We start from the raw sequence: 18,488 nt of genomic DNA on the forward strand, positions 1-18,488 counted from the left end.
ATTATAATAATAATAATATAGGTAATAGATAATTAAAATTCATTAATATATAGGTAATAGAAATAAATAGATTATATATTTTTGAATTAATATTAATAAATAATTAATTCTATTAATTAATGAAAGACTTAAAAGTCAATTCACAATTCTAAAAAGATTGGCTCTTTTATATAGGTAATAGATACTAGATGTTGGCATTAATCTGAGGTTCGCTAATAACATATTTGACTGAAATCTTAATTTTTTGCGCCTGATATGGTCTCTGCTTGAGCTTTATTATCATATACGCATCAATTACATTCATCGGAAGTGTGGATGTGAGTCATGTAACATTACATATTTGTCTTGTCGACATCACATTAGTTTTGGTTTGCGTTAATTCGGAAAATTATTAAAATTATAATAAAACAAATATAACAGACCAATATTGAAATTTAATAGATGATAAAATCATAAAATGATAAATTTATATGATAAAAATATAATTAATGTATGGATCTCGATCATGAACCCGTTCTACTATGGAATATTAAGTAGTTGGGTTAATAATAAGGTATTATTTTGAGCTTCTAACCTAAGTTGACATAATGTTGGGTTGGTGGGAATATTGTTAAACTTGGCCTAACAACTTGTTAAAATTTATAGTTTTTCTTTCTTTTTCTTTTTTCCCCCCTAAAAAAGAGATAATATTTTTGTCTTGATAAATAAAAAATGGGTTTCTTTTATTTATATATTCTCCATGTCTAAAGAAAAAATAGATTACTATTTTACTTTCATTTTCTAGAAATTTATTGTTTTGTTGTCAATATAATCACTTACCTGGAATTAATGTCTACCCAAAAATATTTTATTTAATTTATTAATAGTTCTGATATATTTAAATTCACGTAAAAAATTTGAAGAAATAATGATCAGAAAAATATTACACGGTTTAACTGCTACTATAATTGTAACGTCCGAAAATCAGTCTACGTAAACCGCATGCATGAAAATTATTAAATTACTAAAATATATTAATTTAAATGATTTTGGATGCATGAATGATATATTTTGAGTGACTAAATGATTAAATATGTAACTTTGCTCGATTGTATAATTTAAAGGTTTTCAGGCGAATATTGGTGGTTGGCCAAGGACGAAGGACTGGAGAAGTTAAGATGTTAAAATTTTAAAGCTAAATTTTTATTTTTAGTTAAAAAAATATTTATTTTAAATAATTTAAAAATTTTAGCATTTTTAAGGTCAAATTTAAATTAATTAGTGAAATTAAAGAATTTTATGTAATTTATAAGGGATTTTTGGAAATATATATTTTTAAATATTTTAATTTGATGCCTAATGATTTTATTAATCTTATTGGGGCTAATTTATTAATAAAAACTAAGGTTAATTAAGCTCATTAATTAAGTGATTTAGAAAGTTTTTTTTTTTTTTTTTTTTTTTTTTTTTTTTTTTTTTTTNAAACAAAACCTAAACACACACACATCCACACACACCAATTTACGTAAATTGAAGGAGATGGCCGAACTTCGGGATTTTTGGCCAAGGGAGTTTTCGATTTTTTTCTCTTTCGTTCTTCGATTTTCTTCCTCGTTCTTCCTTTCAACAACTATCTCCGACTCCCTTGCATCCTAATGTGGCTTTTCGGTGGGGTTTTGACGAGAAAAAATGGTAGAAAAAGGGTCCCGTCTTCTGTTCGTCACCGACATTCCACCGCTTCGTCATTCGTATTTCTAGCTTTTTAAACGCAAAGGCATGCTTTCAAACCTTTCTTTATGAACCATTCAATCCATAATATAGCATGTATTTTTATTTTTTTTGTCTGAAAAGTTCATAAGGATGATAGTTTTAAGTTTTATACATATGCATCTAATGTTTTTCAAAAAGAAATACTTGACGTTTTTGAGAATTGTTGAAGGAGGGATGCAAACCAAGGGATTCAAGTGTAGATCTAAATGTTTAGGAGTATGTTTTGAAGGGTAAAAATCAAAAGAGAGGATGGATAGGGGTTGCACAGCCTTGCACACAACATTCGTGCAGGTCGAGAGGAAGGAACGGGCGTCTTTGGGTCCCTTCGGCTAAGGTGGCTGCATTGGGTCCTAGCCATGGTCTTGAGAAAAGTTTTAGGGTCCTAGGAAGGTCTATGATACCCTGGTAAGAACTCGGGTCATTGATGACCCGGGATATTAAATTGGATTCCCAAATTAGGGTCAATTGGCAGGATGGATTCTTCTGAAGCCGGGCCGGTGCAAGCCCGGGCTCTACTCCCCGGGCAACCAGACGCCCGAGCTCTTGTATAAATCTCCAGGGAGGAATTCTACCTGGGAACTTCGAAAAGCGTGATGCACTTGAGTATATTGATATGGACAATCTTATCTGTCAGAGCAACTTGACTTTGGCGTGTCATATAAGTCATCAGGAGGTGTGGACGGCCGACTTGACATATTTAGTAGGTAGGCACGGGAAACGAGGTACCTACCCCATTTTCTCCTATAAATAGCAGGTATCCTTCTCATTTACTGATTCTGAAATATTTGAACTCTTAAGCATTATACATATTTTCTCCCAAATATTGCTTGTGTTCATCTTCAACCTGCTGACTTAAGCATCGGAGTGGCCACGCCGGACACCCCTCCGGCGCCCATTCACGAGTTCCTTTCATTGTTTGCAGGTGCTATTGAAGCCATTATCTTCACTCAAATTCCCTAAAAACTATAAATTATTGATTTGACCAGTTGGAGCTCCTTACCCGGCTCATCCATTTCAACGAAGTCACATCATTGGCGCCGTCTGTGGGAATTTGAGCTCAAGACGTAGATATGGTTTCCATTCAAAAATAAGCCCAACCCTGCTTGGCAAACATACAAGTCCGACCAGCTCGGCACTCAAATCTTATAGGTAGATTTCATATGGGCTCAAAGCTCAGCAGCTATCCCGGATTGGCATGAAGAGCATTTGCTATGTACTCAGTAGCATACAACTATATTAGTCACTTAATTTAGATCAACCAGAGAAGTTTCACTCTATCGGAAACGAATTCAAATTCAGTATTTCCAGGTTAGTGATTTGGTTTTTAACAAAACTAATACAGCAGGAAAAGCAAAATCTTGAAAGTCCGGGAGACATGAGGCCCCGGCACCTTATCCAAAGTTCGGGAGACATGAGGCCCCGACATCTTATTCTTAAGTCCGGGAGGTATAAGGCCCCGGCATCTTATTCTTATTTCCGGGAGACATGAGGCCCCGGCACATTATCTTAAGTCCAGGGACCCGTACCCTGGCCCGAGGACCCGTACCTCGGCCATCTACTAAGTCCAGGGCTCCGCACCCTGGCTCGGGGCTCCGCACCTCGACCACTCCAAGACCCAGGGCTCCATACCCTGGTTGCTCATTAAGTCCAGGGATCCGTACCCTGGCCCGGGGACCCGTACCTCGGCCATCTGCTAAGTCCAGGGATCCGTAACCTGGCCCGGGGACCCGTACCTTGGTCGTCTGCTAAGCCCAGGGTTCTCAAACCTGGCTCGGGGCTCCGCACCTCGACCATTCCAAAGTCCCGGGACATGTTCCCCGGCCCAAGGCTCCGCACCTTGGTTATCTATAAGCCCAGGGTTCTCAAACCTGGCTCGGGGCTCCGCACCTCGACCATTCCCAAGTCCCGGGACATGTTCCCCGGCCCAAGGCTCCGCACCTTGGTTATCTATAAGCCCAGGGTTCTCAAACCTGGCTCGGGGCTCCGCACCTCGACCATTCCCAAGTCCCGGGACATGTTCCCCGGCCCAAAGCTCCGTACCTTGGTTATCTACAAGCCCAGGGTTCTTAAACCTGGCTCGGGGCTTCGCACCTCGACCATTCATGAAGGCCAGGGCTCCGCACCCTGGTTATCTATTAAGTCCAGGGATCCATACCCTAGCTCGGGGCTCCGTACCTCGACCATTCATGAAGGCCAGGGCTCCGCACCCTGGTTATCTATTAAGTCCAGGGATCCGTACCCTGGCTCGAGGCTCCATACCTCGACCATTTCGAGCCCGGGAGACACGAGGTCCCGACATCTTATCTCAAGTCCATGAGACACGAGACTCCGGCTCCTCATCTCATCTCTTGGAGCCATGAAGCCCCCGATGCTTTTATAAAACCAGATTGATCATCTCTTTGGGAATCCAAGCATGACTAATCGGGACAGCGAGTATGACTCTAGCCCGACTATTTAGGGATGAGTGGTGATACCCTGGTAAGAACCCGGGTCATTGATGACCCGGGATATTAAATGGATTCCCAAATTAAGGTCAATTGGCAGGATGGATTCTTCTGAAGCCGGGCCGGTGCAAGCCCGGGCTCTACTCCCCGGGCAACCAGACGCCCGAGCTCTTGTATAAATCTTTAGGGAGGAATTCTACCTTGGAACCTCGAAAAGCGTGATGCACTTGAGTATATTGATATGGACAATCTTATCTGTCAGAGCAACTTGACTTTGGCGTGTCATATAAGTTATCAGGAGATATGGACGGCCGACTTGACATATTTAGTAGGTAGGCGCGGGAAACGAGGTACCTACCCTATTTTCTCCTATAAATAGCAGGTATCCTTCTCATTTACTGATTCTGAAATCTTTGGACTCTTAAGCATTATACATATTTTCTCCCAAATATTGCTTGTGTTCATCTTCAACCTGCTGACTTAAGCATCGGAGTGGCCACGCCGGACACCCCTCCGGCGCCCATTCACGAGTTCCTTTCATTGTTTGCAGGTGCTATTGAAGCCATTATCTTCACTCAAATTCCCTAAAAACTATAAATTATTGATTTGACCCGTTGGAGCTCCTTACCCGGCTCATCCATTTCAACGAAGTCACATCATTGGCGCCGTCTGTGGGAACTTGAGCTCAAGACATAGATATGGTTTTCATTCAAAAATAAGTCCGACCAGCTCGGCACTCAGAGTTTATCTAGGACTTTTCATATGGGCTCGAAGCTCAGCAGCTATTCCGGATTGGCGTGGAAAAGTATTTGCTATGCGCTCAGTAGCATACAACTATATTAGACACCTAATTTAGCTCAACTAAAGAAGTTTCACTCTACCGAAAATGAATTCTAATTCAGTATTTCCAGGCTAGTGATTTGGTTTTTAATAAAACTAATATAGCAGAAGAAGCAGAAAAGTTAAGAGCCCGGCAGACATGCCAGATCCCGGGCAGATCATACCAGAGCTCGGGCAGACATGCCAGAACCCGGGCATACCATGCAAGATCCCGGGCAGATCATGCCAGAGCCCGGGCACACATCCAGAGCCCGGACAGACATGCCAGAACCGGGGCATACCATGCCAGCTCCCGGGCAGGTCATGCGAGAGCCCGGGCAGACATCCAGAGCCCGGACAGACATGCCAGAACCCGGGCCAACCCTTCCCAATCCCCGGCAGATCATGCCAGAGCCCGGGCAGACATCCAGAGCCCGGACAGACCATCCAGAACCGGGGGAGACCATGACGGAACCCGGGCAGATCATGCCAGAGCCCGGGCAGAAATCCAGAGCCCAGACAGACATGCCAGAACCCGGGCATACCATGCAAGATCCCGGGCAGATCATGCCAGAGCCCGGGCAGACATCCAGATCCCGGGCAGACCATGCCAGATCCCGGGCAGATCATGTCAGAGCCCAGGTAGACATCCAGATCCCGGGAAGATCATGCCAGAGCCCGGGCAGACATCCAGAGCCCGGACAGACAGGCCAGAACCCGGGCATACCATGCAGGATCCCGGCCAGCTCATGCCAGAGCCCCGGCAGACATCCAGATCCGGGGCGGACAATGCCAGAGCCCGGGCAGATAATGCCAGAGCCCAGGCAGACATCCAGATCCCGGGCAGACCATGCCAGATCCCGGGCAGGAGGCATGAGGCCCCAGCAAGACATCCAGATCCTGGGCAGATCATGCCAGAGCCCGGGCAGATAATGCCAGAGCCCAGGCAGACATCCAGATCCCGTGCAGATCATGCCAGAGCCCAGGCAGACATCCAGATCCCGGGCAGACCATGCTAGATCCCGGGAAGATCATGCCAGAGCCTGGGCAGACATCGAGATCTCGGGCAGACATGCTAGACCACCCCGACACCTTCTTGAAAGTCCGGGAGGCATGAGGCCCCAGCATTCTTATTTAAATACCGGGAGGCATGAGACCCAGGCACCCTTATCTTAAGCCCAGGGCACAAACAACCTGGCTCGGGGAACCACACCTCGATCAACAAAAAGCCCAGGGCACTACACCCTGGCTCGGAGAACAACACCTCGATCAACAAAAAGCCCAGGGCACTACACCCTGGCTCGGGAAACAACACCTCGATCAACAAAAAGCCCAGGGAACTACACCCTGGCTCGGGGAACCACAGCTCGATCAACAAAAAGCCCCGGGCACGACACCCTGGCTCGGAGAACAACACCTCCCTCAACAAAAAGCCCAGGGCACTACACCCCGGCTCGGAGAACAACACCTCGATCAACAAAAAGCCGAGGGCACTACACCCTGGCTCGGGGACCCACACCTCGACCATTCACAAGTCCCGGGACACGTTCCCCGGCCCAAGGCTCCGCACCTTGGTTCTAAAAGTCCAGGGATCTGTATCCTGGTTCGGGGCTCCGTACCTCGACCATTCATGAAGGCCAGGGCTCCGCACCCTGGTTATCTATTAAGTCCAGGGATCCGTACCCTGGCTCGAGGCTCCATACCTCGACCATTTCGAGCCCGGGAGACACGAAGCCCCGATATCTTATCTCAAGTCCATGAGACACGAGACTCCGACTCCTCATCCCATCTCTTGGAGCCATGAAGCCCCCGATGCTTTTATAAAACCAGATTGATCATCTCTTTGGGAATCCAAGCATGACTAATCGGGACAGCGAGTATGACTCTAGCCCGACTATTTAGGGATGAGTGGTGATACCCTGGTAAGAACCCGGGTCATTAATGACCCGGGATATTAAATAGATTCCCAAATTAGGGTCAATTGCAGGATGGATTCTTCTGAAGCCGGGCCGGTGCAAGCCCGGGCTCTACTCCCCGGGCAACCAGACGCCCGAGCTCTTGTATAAATCTCCAGGGAGGAATTCTACCTGGGAACCTCGAAAAGCGTGATGCACTTGAGTATATTGATATGGACAATCTTATCTATCAGAGCAACTTGACTTTGGCGTGTCATATAAGTCATCAGGAGGTATGGACGGCCGACTTGACATATTGAGTAGGTAGGCGCGGGAAACGAGGTACCTACCCCATTTTCTCCTATAAATAGCATGTATCCTTCTCATTTACTGATTCTGAAATCTTTGAACTCTTAAGCATTATACATATTTCCTCCCAAATATTGCTTGTGTTCATCTTCAACCTGCTGACTTAAGCATCGGAGTGGCCACGCCGGACACCCCTCCGGCGCCCATTCACGAGTTTCTTTCATTGTTTGCAGGTGCTATTGAAGCCATTATCTTCACTCAAATTCCCTAAAAACTATAAATTATTGATTTGACCCGTTGGAGCTCCTTACCCGGCTCATCCATTTCGACGAAGTCACATCAGTCTAGGAAGGGTTCGGTCAGGGCTTGGACAAGCTGGTATAGTGCTGCGGCCGTGAGTCAAAAGTTGCACTTGTTGTCTTGTGTTGGGTGCGTGCGGTCCTAGGGCTAAGGGAATGGTGTAAAGGGTTGTACCAGGGGATTGGGACATGCCTAAGGGTCATGGTGATGAGTTGGATGAGCCAAGAGTCGAGCCAAAGGCTGCGACAGCCGTTGGCGCGCGAGGGGGATGTTGCTGCGCAAGAGGTGCGCGCGATGCCTTCCTGTTGCGCAAAGTCTAGGGCGTAGGGTGCCTGATCTGCGTCCGAAAGGGCCTGATCATAGTCTTAGTTAGGGTCAAAGAAGAGGTCTAGGGGCTGGTTCGGGGTTGTTTCGAGCCGTGGTCCGTTCAGGGTCGTAATTTGCCCAAATGTGCCAAAATATAGACGAAATGGGCCTAGGTTAAATCTTTTATTCAAATTTTGGTTTTGGCTTTGCATTGGGAAGTTCCAACAGCTTAAATTGGATCTTAGGATGTTAATAAAGGTCTGGTCTCGGGTTGGTTTGAGTCTGAAGGGTAGTTTGGTCATTTGTTTGCCCGAAAACGTGAAAACGGGGGTAAACGAGTCATTCGGTGAGCGAATCGAGTCATTTTTTAAACATAAGTCATAAGATGAAATTTCCAGCAAGTTTTTGTGTATTTTGGGTGTTTTTAAAGTTGTGGAAAAGAGTCGCTTTTGTTATGACAAAGTGCAGGGTCGTCCGGGTAGATATAGAGGTGAAACGTGGGCGGTCGGTTTGGGGAAAAGTCGAGGGCGGTTTGCAACTTCCTGAAACAATTCCATATCATGTTAAATGTTATCTTTAGAAGTTTTAAAGTATATGCATGATATATGTTATTTTCAGAAGTTTTAACGTATCTTAATATTTATGCTATTTTTAGCAGTCTCAACGTATACGAATGCTGTAAGCCATTTTTGGAAGTTTTAAAGAATATGGACAGTTATGCATGTTTTTGTGAAATGATGAAGTAAAGGAAAATATTTTTGAGAAATGTGAATTGATCGTGACGTAAAAGTAGTAAGGGATCCGCTGAAAACGAGAACAGTTGTAACACTCCGAAAATTTAAAGGTCAACGCAAACCACATACATGCAATTATTAAATTCTCTTGTATTTTAATTACATGTTTTAATTGCATTAATTAATTATGTTGTGCATATTTGCATGTTTAAAATATAGTTTTCTACATGATTGCATTAAAATGTATTTTTTTAAAGGTTATTCGAGTTGCGATCGAGGAACGGAGACCAATGGCTGAAAAATAGAAAATGTTTTTATTAAATAATTATTTTTAATTATTCAAATTAAGGGTGATGCTTTTTATTATTTTTGAAAATGAGGGGTTTTGAGGTGATTTTATACGCCAAAGCGTAATTTTATCGGTGTTGGATTTTTAACAAAAATACGAACTTGGTGGTAACCCGGCTATTAAATTCATAAACTTATTTTAGCAAAACCATTTTTATATTTTATTAAATGCTAATTAAGACTAATGGGCTTAATTTAAAGGCTTAATAGGCCTAAAGCCTAGATAGTAATTTAATTAGTGTATTTATACTATATCAAAGCACCTAAAACCCTACACCTTGCAAACAACTCTCGGCCACACCTTTTCAAAATTCAGAAACTCTGTCCCAAGACACACATCACACACGGCTACACACTTAGCTTTTGAAGGGATTCTCGAAGGGGCTCAAGGAAAAACAAGCCAAAGGACTCGCTCCGTTCTTCGTCGTCAACGGTTTTTCGTGCGTATACAACGCAAAGGCACGTCATATTTCTTTCCTTCAAACATCTATCACACCATAGTATTTGTATGATCATGAATTGCATGGAAAAACAAGCCACACTTCTTATATTTTCGTAACTATGCATTCAGCATGTGTTAAACTCTTGGGTTTTGGTTCAAAAATCATGTTTAATATGTGTTAAGGGGCTGCCATGACTAGGGTATGGATTAAGGGTTGTTTTACACGAGTTTAGAGTCCAAGGGCACTCACGAAATAAGCTGCACACGATTTAGAAACATGCTGGAACAGAAATCGGATTGTTGTGTCATAGGGGTTCGGTTAAGGGGAAGTTGGATGCATGGCTTGGCTTTGGCTGGACCAGGGCTGGGCTAGGGTCACGTGTGGGTCAGGGGAAGAGTCCTAGCCATGCTAGGACTCGAGACAAGAGGCTGGGAAGGAGTCCTAGCAAGCTAGGACTCCAACCCGTGAGTTCCAAGGAAGTGGCGCAGATGTACAGCAGCTTGTGCAGGAGAGATGGCTCGGCTTGGGGGCTCTGGGCTGGGCTAGGTCGACGCTTTAGGGTCCTATTATGATCCTAGTTAGGGTGGTTTAGGGTCTGGTTGGCTGGATAGAAGGCTGGAACCAGAAACGTGTGCTGTACAGAAGTGGGTCTCATGGAGGGGCTGTAGGTGTTCGGCCTTAGGGTGTCAATCAGGGGCTGGACCAGGGTTCTTGGCTACGGTTTGGGACATGTATTAGGGTCCTAGGATGAGTCTTGATGTGTTGGTTTATGGGCTGGATGGTCGGGTAGAGCGCTGGAACCAGAAACTCATAAGCTGCACAGAAATTGGCTTCATAAGAGGGCTGTCAAGTTTCTGATTTTTGGGGCTTAGGCGCTGGTTCTGAGTAAAAAAGGGCTTAACCATGGTTTTAATTTGTGTCTAAGGGTAACGTCTAGGGCCTGTTTTGGGTCCGGTTCGAGTCGGTTTAAGCATGAAGTGGTTAGAAGCATGTATGTCTCGTTTGCTCAAGGGTGCCTAGGTGGATTTTGGGGCTGTTTCTGCAGCTCGTTTGTAACTTCGGTTTTGGAGCTTAGGGTCAGGTCCAATGGGTCCTAATGGTTCATTAGGGTCCCTAGGTGGGTTGGCTAGGTTTTGGCTCAAGGTGGCTCGGGCGTGGCTCGAGTAAATTAGGAGATGGCTCGGTGCATTCGATAAGGTGTCAAAAACGAAAATTTAAGAAAGAAAAATTGATCCAAGGGTCCACGTGGGTGGCTCATGACTTGGAAGGGTAGAATAAATAATAAAAAGGTTATTTTAAAAATTTGGGATCAAAATAACGAGTTTTGGATGTAATCGGGATTTAATCGCCGCACGAAACGCTAATTAACGAGTTAATGGAAACGCCTAGTTTTAAGATTTATAAAATTATGAAAAATTAGGTTTAAGCTTAAATAATTATTATAAGTCTAAGTTTTTAATTTGGGAATTTTATATTAAGGTTTGGTTTAATTCGGGATTAGAACGCATTAATACGTCACATTTAAAGATTAATTTAAAAGTCCTCGTTTTAGGCTAAATAAAAATATGAGAAAATTCATGTAAGCTTAAATAATTATTTGGAACATGTTAGAGTCAATGGAATTAAGAAAAAGTCAAAAACGTAAAATGTCGAGTCCAGGGGTAAAACGATCTTTTCACACCTAGAAATTAGTTAACGTCATGGCAGTGCCCTGAATGCTGTTTTATGTACTAATATAATTATTTCAAATGTTTATGAATTTTTATGACATGGATTTTAAATGTTTACGATTTATTATGTCAAAATGTTATTTTATAATGTTATGATTTAATATGTTAAAATGTTTATTTTAAATATTTGAGATTTAAATGTTTATGATGTTGAAATGTTTATTTAAAAGATTTATGGATTTTTATACGTTGAAAGGTTTTTTTTAAAACATTTATGGATTTTTATGAGGAAACGATAACGTTAAAAGATATGTTGCATGCTTGTTTTTGAAAAGAAAAGGATATTAAATGTATGATTTTTATAAAGTGATGATAATATGAAACGTTGAAGGAAGTGAAGTAATTGTGACTAATACGAATATGTTGGAAATATCGTGAGGGTTATGGTCCCAGTGGGAGCCCGACGATCGAGTTTCCTTGGATACGGATACGAATACGGATACGGATACGAATACGAATATGTTAATACGTAGGCCAGGGCCCAGTTGACCGGTGAGAGTGTTGCTGGTGTCCCCGCCGCCCAGTACTATGGTTTTCTTTAGATGGATCCATCACCCATTAAGATTAAGAATACGAGTCACAATCACGATCTGAATTCAACATACACAAATATGAATATGAATATGAATATGAATATGAATATGAATATGGATACGAATATGGATATGAATATGAATATGAATATGTTTATGTTGATATGAAAATGTTTATGAAAAGGTTTATCAAAATATTTATGTTTAAAGAGGATGCATCATTCAAAAATCAAAATTTCCTCTAATCCATTTTTGTGAGTTGTCAGTTTTGTGAACTCATTCACCAAAACAGACAGTTCCATTCTTCTCAATTAATTATAAGTTAAGCTAACTTTAACATCTTCCATAATAAGAAATAACATTATAAACTCCTTTATAAGCTATCAATTTGTTCTACATCAAACTACAGTCGCAAAATTCAACTCATTGAATTTGACTATCTCAACGGGAACACAGAATCGGATACTTGTGTGACCTTCAATAGTTCAAGGATATAGCTACCTATGGTTCACAACTTCTTGTGATTCAGAATAACATTTCTTCTTATTCGGGCTTTGAAAGGTCTACTACGCGTTTTTCTTTAAAATGTACTAGAAAATAATTTTTCTTTCTTAAGCTTTCGGCCCGAACACATACACATATATATAAATATTTTGTATCATTTAAAATTAAACCAACCAACCTAATATTTGAAAATCCAAAAACACAATTCGAAATATGAAATCGTAAACGTCAACCAAACCTAAATTTAGCATTCTTCAAAATGAAGCATAAACATCTTAATCCCTCAAAAATCACTCAAAAGCGTCATAAGTCATAAAATCTTTAAAGTAATATTAAATCAGAAACGTAATGCGGAAAACTAGCAAAGGTCATCGGGTTATGTGCAACATCAGTCCAGCTATTTTAATCATCAAGTCCTCCATCAAAATCATGCTCACCTGCATCTATCACACCTAGTGGGTCTAGTGACTCAGGAAACCTTAATCATGATAACAAGTAGTATATATATAATCACATACATCAGTAAAATACTTTTACTAAAAATATCTTTTCATGAATATGCATAACTTTAAACCTTTCATCATAAACATTTCTTTTCATCATATACGTATATGTTTTTCTTTTATTGAATTCAGATCGTTAATTGTGACTTCGTTTCAGCTGTAAGTCGAAGGATCTATCTACGTATAAACATGATATCAGGCGTCAGGGACATCAGCGACACTCTCACCTGTTAACTGAGTCTTGGCCTTACATATCATCATATCCTTTCGATGGAAATACGATCGTTGGACTTCCTCTAGGGCCTTCTCCGGTAAACAGGCACCCTCTGGGACCTTTTCCTTTACGATATCCCCAATCATATCCTTTTATGTCACAATCAAGTCACCTCCTTCAATCTTTCATTATTTTCATCACTTTAAAAATCCATCTATACAAATATCATTTTTCGTTTAAACCAAGCATGCAACATGTCTTTTAGCATTAACGTTACATCATAAAATTCCATAAACATTTAAAATAAACATTTTAGCATTTATTACAGCATTCGGGGCACTGCCAGAACATCTAACATGTTTCAGGTGTAAAATGAACGTTTTGCTTCTGAAACACTAACTTTCTCAATTTACCATTTGACATTAAAACGACGACCCAAATCAATTCAAACTTAACATAACACGTTAAAATACACTCGTAAATATTTCTTAGATGTAAAATTATGTTCTTCGACTACTTTCCCAATGTGTTTTAATAGCTTAGTCATATGACTCGATTTTAACCTTAATCGATTCGAAACTTAACCAAACTTGAACCATAGCTTATTAACACCTAACCATACCTTATACAACCCAAATCAAGCCAATTAAAGCCCTTGCATAAGCTTAGAACAATCGTTGAAAATATGCATTATCTCATTCGAACCCTAGCTTGATCAACCGATATGTCCCTCGACTCCAACCCATAACCACCATGTCCAGACCCTTACCAGCCATCTTAGGACCTAGATCGAACCCTTAGGACACTCTTGGACGATCCTATACAGCCTTTACACGACCAGCCCTCCAACCCGTGCCCTTCAAGCCCTATGCGACCCCTAATTGCTAGCAGCCTTCCACCTCCTCTTCCAGCCCTTGCATAGCTCGTCTCGGCCCATGTTGGTTTGAGTTAATGGCCCATGATCGTTACAGAAAAAGCGTTTTTTTTTTGTAACGATCATGGGTAACCAACATGGGCCTCGGCCCATGGCCCATACCCATGCACCACTACTGGTCATGGGTCGTTAGGATGGTCCAACATGAGCCCTAGCCCATGTCCATGTACCATCACTCATAGAATATCTCACCCCTGAAAAATGGTTTCTTTCGCTTCCGCCAACACTTGAACCCAGGAGCTCCAGGCATAAGTACATAGATTTTTAAAGTGTTGGTACCAGTTGAGCTACCAACACTTTAAGAATCTAGGTACTTATTCCTGGAGGTCATGGGTTCAAGTGTTGGGGAAGGCGAATAAAACCACTTTCCAAGGATGAGATATTCTATGAGTGACAGTGCATAGGCATGGGCTAAAGTGGTATCTATCGCCTCTCCCAACACTTGAACCCAGGATCTTTAGGCATAAGTACCTAGATTCTTAAAGTGTTGGCAACTGGTACCAACTGAGACGTCTATTATTTAAAAGAATACTTTTTTTTTTGTACCGATGATGGGCCATTAGGCTGAACCAACATGGGCCTCGGCACATATCCATGCACCACTACTGGTCATGGGTCGTTAGGATGGTCCAACATGAGCCTAGCTCATGCCAATGCACTGCCAGTCATAGAATATCCCACTCCTGGGAAGTGGTTTTTTTCGCCTCCCCTAACATTTGAACCTAGGACCTCCAGGCTTAAATAGCTAGATTCTTAAAGTGTTGGTACCAGTTGGGCTAGTATCTCAACCGATACCAACACTTTAAGAATCTAGGTACTTAAGCCTGGAGGCCTTGGGTTCAAGTGTTGGGGAAGGTGAAAGAAATCACTTTCCAGGGGTATGATATTCTATGAGTGACGGTGCTAGACCATTTTAACGACCCATGACCAATAGTAGTGCATGGGTATGGGCCGAGGCCCATGTTGGTTCATCTTAATGACGCATGATTGTTACAAAAAAAAGTCGCGTCCAGCTGGTACCAGCACTTTAAGAATCTAGAGACTTAAGGTTTGAGGTCCTGGGGGTTCAAGTGTTGGGGGAGGCGAAAGAAATCACTTTCCAGGAGTAGGATATTCTATGAATGACGGTGCACGGGCATGGGCATGGGCTAGGGCTCATGTTGGACCATCCTAACGATCCCTGATCAGTAGTGGTGCATGGGTATGGGTAGAGGCCCATGTTGGTTTAGCCTAATGACTCGTTATCGTTACAAATGAAGATTAAGGCGTGTCTTTGCTTATTTTACGTACGAAAAACGATTTGCGATGCGAGGGACGTTGGCGGAGAGACGGGGGATGAAGGCTTGCCTCGTTTTCCTTCAAAATCATGTGATCCCTTCTCAAAAACGTGTGGTGTGTGGTGTGTTGTTGCTGTTTGGGAGAGACCTAGGGCTTTTGTGTGATGTGTGCGTGTGTTTGGTGGCTTAGGGGTAGGGTGTTTGGTGCCTTGTTTGAATAAAATAATTGATACAACCATAACTACAAACTATTCCATTCCATAATCGACAACCACTTGGACAGTCCAAGAGAAGGTTGTCCAGTGCATCATTAGATAATCATTCATTTGTATGAATGAATATCTCGATGCTCTTACCAATGAAACATGGCTTTTACATCACAGATGTTAGTGTCGTGTTCAAGCGACTTTTATCCTTATTTTAGGCGGTCGATTCGACTAGGAACCTGTTTAAGATATACGGTAAACTTCGTAATGAGTTTCATTATCTTACTTTGCGATTTCATGGTACTTATTATATATTCAAGGACTTTGCAATATGCATGGCTATTCAAATAAAGTAATTGTCATAATTGGATAAACGAAAAATATTATTAAAATAACGATTATTTTTACATAAGAGCCAATAAAAATTTAGCCATAAGTTGACTTGCTGGACACCTACTTTAACAATAACAACTTTTTATTAAGAACGTCAAATTATTTTAAATGGTTTTGTAAACTTGAGAAATATTTAGTTTTGTTTGTGTGGATGAACGTAAATGCTTCTGATATATATATTTTTAATTACAGCGATGAGGCATTGGTGGATCTCGAATTTGAGACTAGCTTGTCCCAATATATTCTTAAAGAGTGATAAGATTATAAAATCCAACGGTAAAGGATTCTCAAGATAGTAAATGTGTGTGTTGTAAAAAAAAAAAAGGATAGTAAATATGTGTTAAAATAAATTTCTTTAAAAAAAATATATTTATTTTTTGTTATAAGATATATTTATATTCTAAAATACATAAAATTAAATTGCTTTTGTTCCAGAAATCTTGAATGGTCTTGAGGATTAACTGCATTGTTACTATTTTTTTTTATTGGAAAACTATATATATAATGATATTAAGATAGTTGTGCACTCTATTAAGATCGTACAATAAGGTTCATAATATCATATCAATCACCACAACTCTAATGGAAAATATGGTGTATGTTACAAATTTTAACCCAAGAATATATAGATAATTATAATAATAAAATCACATTAATTCTCAAAACATTGCAAAAATATGGGGTGTATTAGATAGATAATCTGGTAATTAAGACTGGTCATCATCAAGCCTATATAAGAGCAACACAACCGCAATGCAACATGGTATATACGAATGTTTGTAAAAATATGGCGATATTATCTGCATATTTTTACGTGATTTTGGTTCTTTGTACTTTTATTCCATGTATGTTAAAATAACATTTTTAACTATCACGACCCTCCCCGTAGATAGGACATTTTCTAAAATTTTCACTGTAAAATAATAACCAAGAAGTTATTTCACACAACGTGGCCCATAAAGTTCTAACAAATTATCATTGGTTGTTCTTGTGCAGCTGAATCGAAAACTCTTCCTGGAAACGTCCAAGACGATTCGGCTTTTAATCAAAGCACGTCTTTGCATGGTTGATTCAAAAATATCGTTTTATATATATATATAATTTGACATCACATTATGTACAAAGTTCTCAAAAAGTATCATATGTGTTGTGCAGTTGAATCGGAGCAGCGCAATCAGGGAATCGGAAAAAAAGATATGGCCGTTTGCTACAAAGTGTTGCCTGAATATCCATGCCAGAATTTAGAATTCGTCGTCTGCGAACGCAACTGCAAGAGGCTATGCGGAAACGACGCGAACGCTGGCTGCGTCTTGCCTTGGATTGGTGCGCAATTTATGTGTGCCTGTGAATTTAAAGCACCAGATTGTACTAAATTTTACGTATGCTGAGCCTTTGTTACATTTTCTAGTATATTTCAAAGGAAAATAAGACCACAAAGATTGTTTTTATATTTAATCATTCAGTAAATTTAGTAAAATTATTTCAATGCCTAACTTTTGTCTGTTAGAAAAAGTATTTCAGAATACGATTTTGTTTCAAGCGTGATTTCATTGAACTTAAGAAAATATTGCCCCCATTATATTTCTGCCAGATTATTCCAAAAATAACGGAATTTATATACAACTCCATCAATTCTCTCAAAACAATTAGAGAATGATTTTTTGATTGCTTCAGAAAAATGAAATGAAGAAAACAAAAATTGGTATTTTCATTTCAGAAAATAAACAATTGAATTCATATTGCATAAACAATCTTTAAGAGAATATATGACTTCTTGAATAAACATACATATTTATGAATAGATACTTCTTCATTCGAATCTTTTATGAAACACATACTTATTCAGCTCGAAAAGTTGCATTAGTTTATTCAGGATACTATAATATAATTTATTATTTTAATTATTAAAACTAATAATAATAAAAATAAATCCGAATTAATGTTACATATATNTTTATTCTAGTATAATATCTAAATTTGGAGAGTTCCTTCTATGTTAGTCATCATTTTTTTAACACATTTTCTCTTTAAAAGTTTTCCACTTTCGGTTTTCTTGTTCAACGTGGGATAAGCCAAATTTCACTAACTCTATCCAACATTGTCTTGATTGTTTTTATCAAGCTTCGTAAGTTATTAGTTTAATTTATACTCCATTAATTGATATAAATTTCTCAAATGAAAGAACTATTAGCGAATCCAAACGGCACTATTTATTGGTAGGCTCAAAATCATAATCGAGCAAAATGCGGATTCTGAAAAATCAAAATAAGATTTGATGAGATTATGAAATTATAAAATGAATTTATTTAAATTAAAAATATGTGAGGCCGAAATATTAATTTTTGTAGCCCATTGCAGATTGGTGGACATTTGAAAATTTGAGCGGGTCTTGGGTTATCACTTGGGCCATGTTTACACGATCCGTGAGTGGGAAGAGGGGAAATTAGCCGTGGAGTATCATGAGATAAAGCAATTCCATAAAATAAATCACTCGTAAAATATGAGTGGAGTTTATCCATCCAACATATAAAAATATGTGAAACTATCTTACAAGAAACCTATCCAACAAAAAGATAAGTTCATTAGCCCTAGAGTAGTCATAAACAATTGTTGAATACCCAAGGATCATATTTTTGAAGCAAATGATCGTTCTAAAAAAAACTCTAGTTGTGGGGAACAAAGCTAATTAACTGGCCATATCCACGGGGAACATCAACCACAAGGCCAAGGAACTTGTCATATCCTCGAGGTGTAACAGTAGGTGTTCAGCGAGCCAACTTATGACTTAGGTTTTATCGACTTTTATATAAAAACAATATTTATTTTAATAATATTTTACGGTTTTAT

The 18,488-nt window shown here is 40.2% G+C and overlaps 2 long non-coding RNA genes across 4 annotated transcripts; one reads left to right on the forward strand and one right to left on the reverse strand.

Annotated features, from left to right (window-relative positions):
- Nucleotides 1–3,255: 3,255 nt before the first annotated feature.
- Nucleotides 3,256–6,726, reverse strand: LOC140972175 (uncharacterized). 3 transcript variants are annotated; one of them, XR_012174452.1, is made up of 3 exons: nt 6,632–6,720; nt 3,841–4,008; nt 3,256–3,347 (listed from the first exon to the last, which is right to left on the reverse strand). It is a non-coding gene; the product is annotated as an uncharacterized lncRNA (long non-coding RNA). The 3 variants fall into 3 exon arrangements; XR_012174453.1 differs by lacking the exon at nt 3,256–3,347 and adding an exon at nt 3,370–3,534 and having other exon boundaries at nt 6,664–6,726; XR_012174451.1 differs by lacking the exon at nt 3,256–3,347 and adding an exon at nt 3,370–3,534.
- Nucleotides 6,727–16,416: 9,690 nt separating this feature from the next.
- LOC140972692 (uncharacterized) lies at nt 16,417–17,083 on the forward strand. The gene is made up of 3 exons (XR_012174523.1): nt 16,417–16,486; nt 16,638–16,706; nt 16,797–17,083. It is a non-coding gene; the product is annotated as an uncharacterized lncRNA (long non-coding RNA).
- Nucleotides 17,084–18,488: the final 1,405 nt, after the last annotated feature.

The sequence above is a fragment of the Primulina huaijiensis genome, chromosome 3, assembly GCF_012295235.1.
Source record: "Primulina huaijiensis isolate GDHJ02 chromosome 3, ASM1229523v2, whole genome shotgun sequence".
Taxonomy (NCBI): Eukaryota; Viridiplantae; Streptophyta; class Magnoliopsida; order Lamiales; family Gesneriaceae; genus Primulina; species Primulina huaijiensis.